We start from the raw sequence: 10,434 nt of genomic DNA, 5'->3' as shown, positions 1-10,434 counted from the left end.
TCTGACTTCTGACGAGGAAAAAAATAATCGTTACAGCCCTCTTGGCTCGTCGTAATAATGCCATCCAACGTCCAAGCTTTCTCGAGACGAGCGTGGGCCGCGGCTCGTTTTTTGAAATAATGGCTGAGATCGCCGTGCGTCTGCATGTGGGTCCGGTAAGTTCTGCGTGATGTGATCCACAGTATGGCCCACTGAAGAGAATTTTTTATTATATTTAAATTCTTTTTTCAAAATATTTGAATTGATGGATTTTTCTGCTAGCTCATCTTAAAAGCTCATAACTTTTTATATATGAACTAGGATGAGTATAAATATAACATTTATATGAAAGTTGTAGACAAAAAAGAGATCTACAATCTTTTAGTTTATGTCTTTTTCATCTGAAGTTGTTTTTATATATAAAAAGTTGATGCAATGTTTATATGTGTATTTAGACCTGAATATTAAATTGATTATTTGGGCACCAAGATGGCTTTACAAAAATATTGTAAACTACATAATCATAGATCTTTTAGATATCTAACATATTTATATAAATTTTATCTCTATACAAGGTTATATGAAATGATTTTTTTTTTAAATATGTTGCAATAGCTAGGGTGTATAAAAATATGCACTAGCTCGACGTCGTTTGAGTCTGTGATGATGTTTCTCCCTTCATTTTCAGGTGTTTGGGCATGGCGACTGGCGAGGAATCTTTTTATGTTAATGCTTATGCTAATTTGTTGCGAGAGAAAAACACCGTTCGTTCGCTGAAAAGTATTTCTCAAGTAGTTCAAGCGAACATGGCCAAGAATGGATGTGCGTCTGCATGTGGGTCCAGTAACTTCTGCGTGATGTGATCCACGTTATGGCCCGCTATGGCGAGGTGGCATGTTGCAGAGAAAAGAGGCAAGTGGACCCATTTGTTACCTTATAGAAACTGGACCAAAAGTCTATCAAAAAAAAAAAAAAACTGGACCAAAAGCTCGTTAAGCTGGCCTGTTTAAAACTCTGATTAAATTCGTTTTTAATATAAATGACTTGATTTTGAATGACTTTTCAGCTCGGCTCCTTAAGCTTAGTTTAAAGTTATGTCTTAAACAATTAAGGAGATTATGATAAATATACCAATTTCGAAAAAACTCAAAAATAGTCACATATGAACATAAAGTTCGTATAAAAGTTGCTTCTAACAATAAAATCTACAACCTTTTAGTTCACAACATTTTTATTTAAAGCCATCTTTTACTAAAATAATTGATATAGTGTTAAGATAAAATTGTATCAGTTTTTGTAGGTGACAAAATGATCTAAAATAAAAAGACTTGAACTACAAAGTTGTAGATATTTTTTGTCTACAACTTTATATTAATATTATCTTTATTTGTGTTTATACATAAAAGATATATATATATATATATATATATATATATATATATATTATATTATTTATAAGATGAGCCGGCACAAAAAGTTATGCCAATTCAAACAGGGGTACCCAATATTCCGCCAACCTAAGTAGTGGTGGGTCCTTCGTGGCATTTCAATCGGCGATTACACAAGTATAGTTTTATGTGATAGAGCCTGTAGTCTAGTGGTAGGGCTGGGACACTATCCATCAGGGTTTAAATCTTGGTGTCACGTCTTGTCGGTGTTTCGTACAAGCACCGGCGAGTAAATTTATAGTAATGCGCGTTAAGCCTGGATGGTGCGCTAAAGGACACAAGATTTATACTGGTTCGGGCTAAATGTTCCCTACGTCCAGTATGTTGCTGCTCGTGTTATTAGCACCAAAAATGGTTCGTAGTAGGGGGTACAAACGGTCGAAAGAGGGACTGGTCCCAAGTCTCTGATGAAAGGGTCGAAAGGATGTCAAGAGCCTGATAGCAGCTTGACTGTGTGTGACGTGTGTTCGTCCAGAGTCGGTCCGTCTGTTGGAGGAAGCGCATCCCCTTTTATAGATGAAGGGGACGACTTTACAAGTGAGAGGGCTTGGATGCGTACGCTACCTCGCCTTGTTGTTCACGTCTACCAAGCCTTTTAGTCTATTCTGGTGGGTGCGAAAGGATGATAAGTGCCTACAATACTGTCGATGCCACTATAGAATGTTAGGATGGCTACAGAGTACTGCCCCGCGCAGGGTATGGACCCTGGTACAGTGGTTTTGACTTATGAGCCTTGCCCTAGCCTTGCTCCGCACGCCTTCTGGTTACTATGAGTTCCCGTCGAAGGGACGCGGGGTCGGGGTCTGAAGTAGCGCTAGGGGCAAGGCCTTCCGATTGGAGAGGGCGTTCGGAGGTCGAAGAGAGTGTTCCAATCTGGTGGACCCGAGGGGCCGTGAAGTGGGTGCCGCTCTCTTAGGGCCATAACGTGGTGACAGCGCATCCATGATCTGTGGAGGACGCGAGTCTTTTTCTGGACCGTAGTGGTTGTCGTATGTTTACGTCGGGTTCCGTGCCCGAGGGCTGAAGCCGGCGCCCATAACTCTATAGGGCGAAGAGCATGCGCCCACAACACTATTCAGGCTCTACTATGCCTGAAAGGGTCTAAAGCATCCATCCCATCGTTCCCTGGCAGTACCTTTCCTATCGGGGCGCAGGGTATAGACTCTGGTATAGTGGTTTTAACTTATGAGCCATGCCTTGCCTTTCTCTACACGTCTTCTGGTTCCCTCCGAACGGGGAGCCCCCGGTTGGATGGCTCCAGTCGGCCCTTAGTGCGCCGGTCGGAGAAGAGCGGTGAGCAGGCTTCCCGTGAGCCCCGATCGATGGGTCAGAGTCACGGGGTCGGAGCAGGAAGCAGTGCTATGGGCGTTCCTTGGGCGAGACCGAGCCTGTCCCTCGGGGGTCGGGCGAGGCGGAGTCAATCCCTAAGCTTTCGGGTGAGGCGGAGCTGGCCCTTATCCCTTGGGTGAGACCGAGCCCGTCCCTCTGGGGTCGGGCGAGGCAGAGTCTATCCCTTAGCCCTCGGGCGAGGCGGAGCTGGCCCTAAAGGCATCGAGCGAGGCGGAGACTAGCCCTTAGCCCTTGAGCGAGGTGGGTCTGGCCCAAAGGCGTCGGGCGAGGCGGACCCAAAACTCCCGTCATTCGGGCAAGGAATGTAGCGGCGCCCTTGTCTGTCCAGAAGTTTTTAATGTTCGATGGTTATTGGTTCCATCTCCTAGGGTACCCTGGTGTTAGGTCCCCGATAGTAGCCCCCGAGCCCCCGGGTGATTCGGACAGAATCGTCCGGGGGTGTTTTCAATTTCGTCGGAGTTAATTTGCTAGAGGGTGCGCTCGTCCGGGGGTGTTTTCAATTTCATCGGAGTTAATTTGCCAGAGGTGCGCACAAGCGCACCCGATGGGTGTAGCCCCTGAGCCCCCGGGTGACTCGAGTAGAGTCACCCGGGGGGTAGTATCGGACCCTTCGCGGGTAAGGCTAAAGAACTTGGTTTTTTGTCGACAGGATATTTTTATGGGAATCGTGTTATTCCGTTCGTAGGAATTTTACTCAGTGCTGACCTGGCTAGGACCTGACTATGGATCAAGGCCCTGGTGATGCTTGCGTCTTTGAGTTCTGGTTTTTCATGGGCCCATCCTCCGTTAGGGCGGCCATTGAGTTGGTTTGGGCTGACCCTCAGTCGTTATGGGCCCAGGCGGATTAGAGAAGAGATTTTTCTGGTCCACGTCCCCTCTGTGGGAAAAGAGTCCAGTCGCTTCGGGAAGGCGAACCGTTTGGCATGATTTTGGTGGGAGAGATAGGGATCATGGGCATGTGTCCCATGACATGACGTGACGGTGTGTGTGGTAGACCTGGAGATCGAGGCGGACGGTTGCCCTTCTCGCATCCGTCGCCCCTATAAAACCACGGTGTTCGCCCCCAGGGTTTCGTATTTCACCCCCTTGCCTTCGCGTCTAAAACCTTCGCCGCCAATCGCCCTAGCCTCCTGTGCCCATGCTGCCACTGCCGTCAAACTTGTTGCTGCCTTCCTCTCCGTGCTGCTCCTGTTGTCGCAATGGACCTGGGGTACAAATCCAACATCTCCCTTTCGGCGCCTGGAGGGCCTCGTCCACCGAGGCCTCCTTTGCCCGTTGACCACCGCCGAGGAGTGGCGACTGCTCGGTGAGGAGGAGGAGCCATAGCCGCCTGAAGGGTATGTCGTGTCTTTTGCTCACTTCCATGAGCGGGGATTGGCCATGCCCGCCCATCCGTTTTTCTGGGGATTGCTGGACTATTATCAGGTGGAACTGCAGCACCTTACCCCCAATGGGATCCAGCACATTGCAGCATTTGTTGCCCTATGTGAGGGGTTCTTGGGGATCGGTCCCCACTTTGACCTGTGGCGGTATATCTTTGCCATTAATCTGGTGAAGAAGCGGGTCGAGCAGCAAGAGCTGCATGCGCCGGTGGGGTGCGCCAGCATCCACCTCCGCAACAACCGAGGGAGGATGTACCCGCTAATGTGTTTGTCCACCTCCAACAAGGGGTGGCAATCGTAATGGTTTTATATCAAGAACGACGCTGCCGCCCCCTTGCCAGCTTTCACCAGGCGCTACATCTTGGAGGCCCCGGGGTCATGGGGGTGGGGCGTCCCGGGAAAGGGGAAGAAGCAACTCAATAGCCTTCTCGCCGCCATCCAGACTCTGAAGCAGAGGGGCGTGAAGGGGTCGGGGATCATCGGCGCCTACCATGCGAGGAGGGTGGTGCCACTGATGGCCCGCGCACTTCCCCTGTATCAGATGGTGCCCAAAGCGTCGTTTGAAGGGACTGGTGCTCGTCGACGAGGCGCTCTGTTACTCTAAGTGGTGCAACGGATCAAGGAGGCAATGGAGCCCATGAAGGACTCTACTGGCGCGGTCCTTCACTTCGAGTATCCGATGTCGGGGCATCCCCCGATGTGACCAGAACTGGGGTTTGTTAACTTCGTAAGTTTTGCTCCTTTCTTCTCTTGTAATTTCTGATCCCCTGATGTTAACCTTGGGATGGCGGGACCAGCTAGGGGGACTACACTTCAAGGATAGCTCAGGCTCCATTGCCGAAGGACCTAGCTCGGGCGGTAGCAAACCACGCCACGGCTGGTTGGGACAAGAAGACACGGGAGCTTACGAAGAAGAAGGCGATGCGGAAGCAGCAAGCTCGAGATCGAGGAGAGGAGACAAGCAGTGAAGACGATGATGATGACTGATGAGTCAAATGAGGAAGCAGCCGGCGTGGATTGGGGTGACCTAGTGAACGAGGACTCGTTGCCCACGCAGGGACCCTTTTCATTCCATGTGGAGGGAAGCGAGTCTGTGGGAGCAGTGGAGCTGGGCCCACCCCTAAGTCCGGTGGGAGCCGATGGATCCATCGCTACCCTCGAGGTGCCGATGGAGGATCGGTGGATGGGAGGGGTCAGATCCGAGACCGTCCCCACAGTGCTAGTGGTGGGGGTGGCTCCGACGCCATGCCCCGAGAGGTGATGGAGGGGAGCGGCTTTGACGCCACGCCCTGAGAGGTGATGGAGGGGAGCTGCTCTAGTGTTGCGCCCCATGAGATGGTGGAGGGGAGTGGCTCTGACGCCACGCCCTGAGAGGTGATGGAGGGAAGTGGCTCTGGTGCCGCGCCTTATGAGACAAGGGAGATGAGCCCCCCTACCTCGGAGCAGGGGGCAGGCTCGAAATGGTCCTGCCCGCATGAGTTGAAGCAAGGGTCTGGGGGTTCATCCCCGAAACGTACCCGCCGCCCAAAAGCGTTAGAGTACGTCATCGACTCCCCTTGTTGTTCCCTTTATTTTTCTGTTCTGATCTTACGATTTTTCCTCTTTTGTAGATTCTTGCAACGGGGCCACCCTCTGGGGCCGGCGCCCAAGAAGAGCCTTGCCCTTCAGACAGGACGGCTGGTGCTGCCCGACATTGCCCCTATTTTGGGCGGGAGCATCGCGGCCTCATTGGCCGGTCCAGGCGGCGCCTGTGGTGGCACCTACGCCCTTGGTGGTTGCTGAATAGGCGACCATGACCATGTCAGGCCAGGAGCAGCCGGACACAGTGAAGGGTTGAGATGGCGACTAGAGGGGGGTGAATAGTCTTTTCTAAAACCTAATCACGTCGGCTAACCGATACAAATACGGAATTAAAACTATCGGTCTAGCCAAGACTATACCCCACTATATATGTTCACTAGCACCTTGCAAAGATAACAATTATGCAACAAAGGTGCCGGGCTAGCTAGAGCTCTCCTAAACAATTCTAGGAGCAAGGTTACACAAACCTAGGCCACTAGTACTTTAAGCGACAAGGGAGCTCCTACACATGCTAGTAAGCAAAAGCACAAAGCTAACGATGCTCACTAGCAATGCTCAATAACAAGGCAACCAATGCCTAATTAGAGAGCGCAAATACTTAGCTACACAAACTAAGCAATGTGACTAACAAGGTTACTAAAACCAAATTAGCCACGCAAAGGAGCTACTTCTATGCTACACAAGCAAGAAGATAATTAGCAAGCTACACAAGCTATCTAATTACAAGAGCAACTACACAAGCTTAATATGTATAAAAGTAATTGCAAGCTTGTGTAATGGGGATGCAAACCAACGGGAAGAACAAAGTTGACACGATGATTTTTCTCCCGAGGTTCACATGTTTGCCAACACGCTAGTCCCCGTTGTGTCGACCGCTCACTTGGTGGTTCGGCGGCTAATTAGCATCACCCGCTAAGCCCGCACATCGGGCGCCGCAAGAACCTACCCCTTGAGTGAGGGTAGCTCAATGACACGCTTTACTAGAGTTGCTCTTCGCGGCTCCTGCGGGGCGAGCATAATGCCCCTCACAAGCACTTCTCCGAAGCGTCACACAAGCTTCTTGTGCGCTTCGACGGAGACCACCACCAAGCCGTCTAGGAGGTGGCAACCTCCAAGAGTAACAAGCACCATCGGCTTGCAACTTGATCACCTAGTGCCACTCGATGCAACCTCACGATGCAATCGCACTAGAATCGCTCACTCACACAATTGAATGATCACTATCAAGTATATGTGTGATGGAGGGCTCCCAAGCACTCACAAGCATGGACACTAAGTCCCTTGAGGTGCTCCACACCAGCCATGGCCGAAGGCCACTTCTATTTATAGCCCCAAGGGCTAAACTAGCCGTTACCCCTTCACTAGGCAACGGTCGGGCCGACCGGACGCTCCGGTCGTGTTGACTGGACGCTGGACCTCAGCGTTCGGTCGCTCATAGACGGCCACGTGTCCCGGTTCCAACGGTCACTTGACTTGACCAGGACGCAGCAGCACTCAACTGACCGTACGCTGAACCCCCAGCGTCCGGTTGTTTCCAGTAAGCACCCGAGCATGACCTGGACGTGTCCGGTCGAACGCGATCGGACACAGCCAGCGTCCGGTCACACTCCAGCTACTGCGTCACCATACGTCAGCCTGACTGGACGCAGCTTTCCAGTGTCCGGTGCATTCAGATCCAGCGTCTGGTCAGTTGACCGACGCCGGCATCTTCGCGACCAACTCGTTTTCACTTCTAACTTCTTCACCCTTGCACCAATGTGCTAACCACCAGAATTTGCATCCGGCGCAATAGAAAATAGACATTCCATTTTCCCAAAAGCGCCGAATCCCGCCTGCTCGGCGGGATTCGGCGCTTTTGGGAAAATGGAATGTCTATTTTCTATTGCGCCGGATGCAAATTCTGGTGGTTAGCACATTGGTGCAAGGGTGAAGAAGTTAGAAGTGAAAACGAGTTGGTCGCGAAGATGCCGGCGTAATCCCGCCTCGCAAGCTCGGCGGGAGGGAGAGAGGGACCCAAACCCATCTCAACCCTACAAACACCACCTCCTTTGTAAATGTGCCAACACCATCAAGTGTACACCACCATGTGTATGTGTGTTAGCATTTTCACAATCATTTCCCAAAGGATGTTAGTCACTCAACTTGCCACGCCACTCAATCCTAGCGACAATGCAAAGTTAGATCACTCGAGTGGCACTAGATGACTGATATGCAAACAAGTTTGCCCCTCTTGATAGTACGGCCATCTATCCTAAACCCGGTCATAAACTTCTCTACACACCTATGACCGGTGAAATGAAATGCCCTAGGTTATACCTTTGCCTTGCGCATTCCATTCCATCTCCTTCAATGTCGATGCAACACATGCACCAACACGATCAACAATGATATGATACACTTCATATCATCACATGATCATATTGGTTCATTGATCTTAATTCTACTTGCTCTTCACCGTTGCCATCGTCCATCGACGCCAAGTCTTGCTCAAGCTTCACCGCCACGTGGTCCATCACTCCAAAGCCTTCGACTTGCCTCTTCACGCCTGCAACCGGTCCATCAAGCCAAGTCTTGTCTTGATCTTCTCCACCTTGATCACATGACTCAATGTCATGTCTCATGTGCAATAAGCTCCTTCATCATCACATGTGTGAGCTTTGCAACATCTCCAAGCCATTTTCACCTTCATGGCATATGTTGCTCACACACATGTACCTGTGAACTAATCACATGTGTATCTCACATAAACACAATTAGTTCACCTAAGTTGTCACTTAATTACCAAAACCAAACAAGGACCTTTCACACAGCCATGGTCATGGTTGAGGGAGTGGCGCAGTCCGTGCCTCTGGTGGCCACAGAGACGGCGCCCGATGTGGATCGGGCGAAAGTTGGATGTGGCCATAGTGGTATCCGAGGGAGCGACGTAGTCTACACCACCAGAGGTCTAGATGGGAGAGGCCACGACCGCGTTAGGCCCGGCAGGGTCGGATGTGGCCGTGGTGGCCTCCGAGGTGGGCCGAATGGGCGATGATACGACCGGTGGGTCTCCGAGCATCTTGGCGGTGGTGGGAAGGACTCACCGGTCGTTGCCCCTAGCCCTGTTGTCGGGGGGCAGCCGTTCCCCTGCGCTGAGCAAGCCGATGCTCCATTGGATGGATGCTCGAGATCCGTCATCGACTCTGTTCTCGCTTGATGATGTTGCTGAGAGTGTGGGGCAGGAGAACCTTGACATCGGGTTCTCGGCCGTGATCAATGCCTTGAACCAGGCCAATGGAGCCCTGTGTGAAATCATCGTCCCTTCTAGCCAGGGTATTCACCTTGTTCTCCTCTTTTTCGTATCCTTGTGTTTTCGTGTTTTTGATACCGGTCTTCTTTTTAGAATCTTGCTGCCCATAGCCGGAATAAATCCCGATTTCTCCATGAGCGAAAGGTGGAGTGGGACCGCCTCACCGAGGAGGCCTGGTGACGAGGAGATGTGAGCATGCAGCTTGCTGTTGTCCAGCGGCGGGAGGCCGAGGCACGTCGTGACATGGAGGAGTTCCATACGATGTTTGAGGATTTGTCGGTGAGGACGAAGCTAGATGAGGAGGAGATCGCCAAGCTCCAAAAGGAGTGAGACGAGCTGCTGTAGAAGAATGCCATGGCTAGTGAGCAGGGCCAGCGAGCTCCTGGTGGAGCTACAGATGGAGCGGGACCTCAAGCTTAAGGCTGAGGAGAGGTCCGTGGTGTTGCAGCAGAGGGCGGACCGGACCATCTAGGAGCTTGACGAGGCACATGGGGTGGCCGACTCCCTCTGGGTGGATCTTGGAGATGCGGTGAGCCGAAGGTTGGATGTTGAGAATGTAGTTACTAGGTTGGAGAAGGAGCTTGCTGAGGTGCGAGAGATCCTCCGAGTCGAAAGCGATGAGCACGACCTACTGCAAACTGCCGTTGGTGCGGTTACCGACGCCCTAGAGGTGGCACAGCTAGAAGGATCCAGCTTGCTTGCAGCTCGTGCTAGTAGGAATCACGGCGCGAGTAGGCCAACTTGAGGAGGACGCCTTCCATGCCGGGATCACCCAAGCCTTTGCTGTCTCCCATTCCCATTACGATCAAGAGATCAACCTAAAGGTAATGAGTCATGGTTTTGCGCCTATTTATGATGATGATGAGCTGGACAAGATGGAAAAGGCAGTGGCTCCCCTCGTGCGGAACCTGGCAGATCAGCTAAAACAAGAGGTTCTCCCTTCGCGGAATTAGTTAGCTTGATAAACACTTATTTGTAATATGTGAACAAGTGTCAGTATTTTTGTGTCCTGGAAATGGTTTCGTGATTTTCATTTTGTTTGTCTAATCTTACCTTCTTCTCTTTTTTGTGATGAAAAGATTTCGATAATCGATCCTTCCATTTGTTAACACCGTAGGGCCCGAAGTTTTGTGGAGGAAATTTTAAGTGTGCTGGTGAGCAAAATTACCGTAGCTGTCGGGATGTGGGCTTACGTGGGTGACCCGGGTTCGATCCCTGGCAACGACGCCATCTTGCCAGTTTGTTCCCCCGAATCTTGCCGCCAGTCTTGATGCGAGGAGATCTAATGTAATGTTTTTTTGAAAAAAGAAAGGAGGTACCCATACCTTTATCAGCCCCTGAGTGAGATCCGACCCCTTGCAGTTGCTGAGGTCAGATGTTACTGGAGACCAGAGCGAGGGAGGCA

The sequence above is a fragment of the Miscanthus floridulus genome, chromosome 4, assembly GCF_019320115.1.
Source record: "Miscanthus floridulus cultivar M001 chromosome 4, ASM1932011v1, whole genome shotgun sequence".
Taxonomy (NCBI): Eukaryota; Viridiplantae; Streptophyta; class Magnoliopsida; order Poales; family Poaceae; genus Miscanthus; species Miscanthus floridulus.
Note: the sequence above shows the minus strand (reverse complement) of the source record.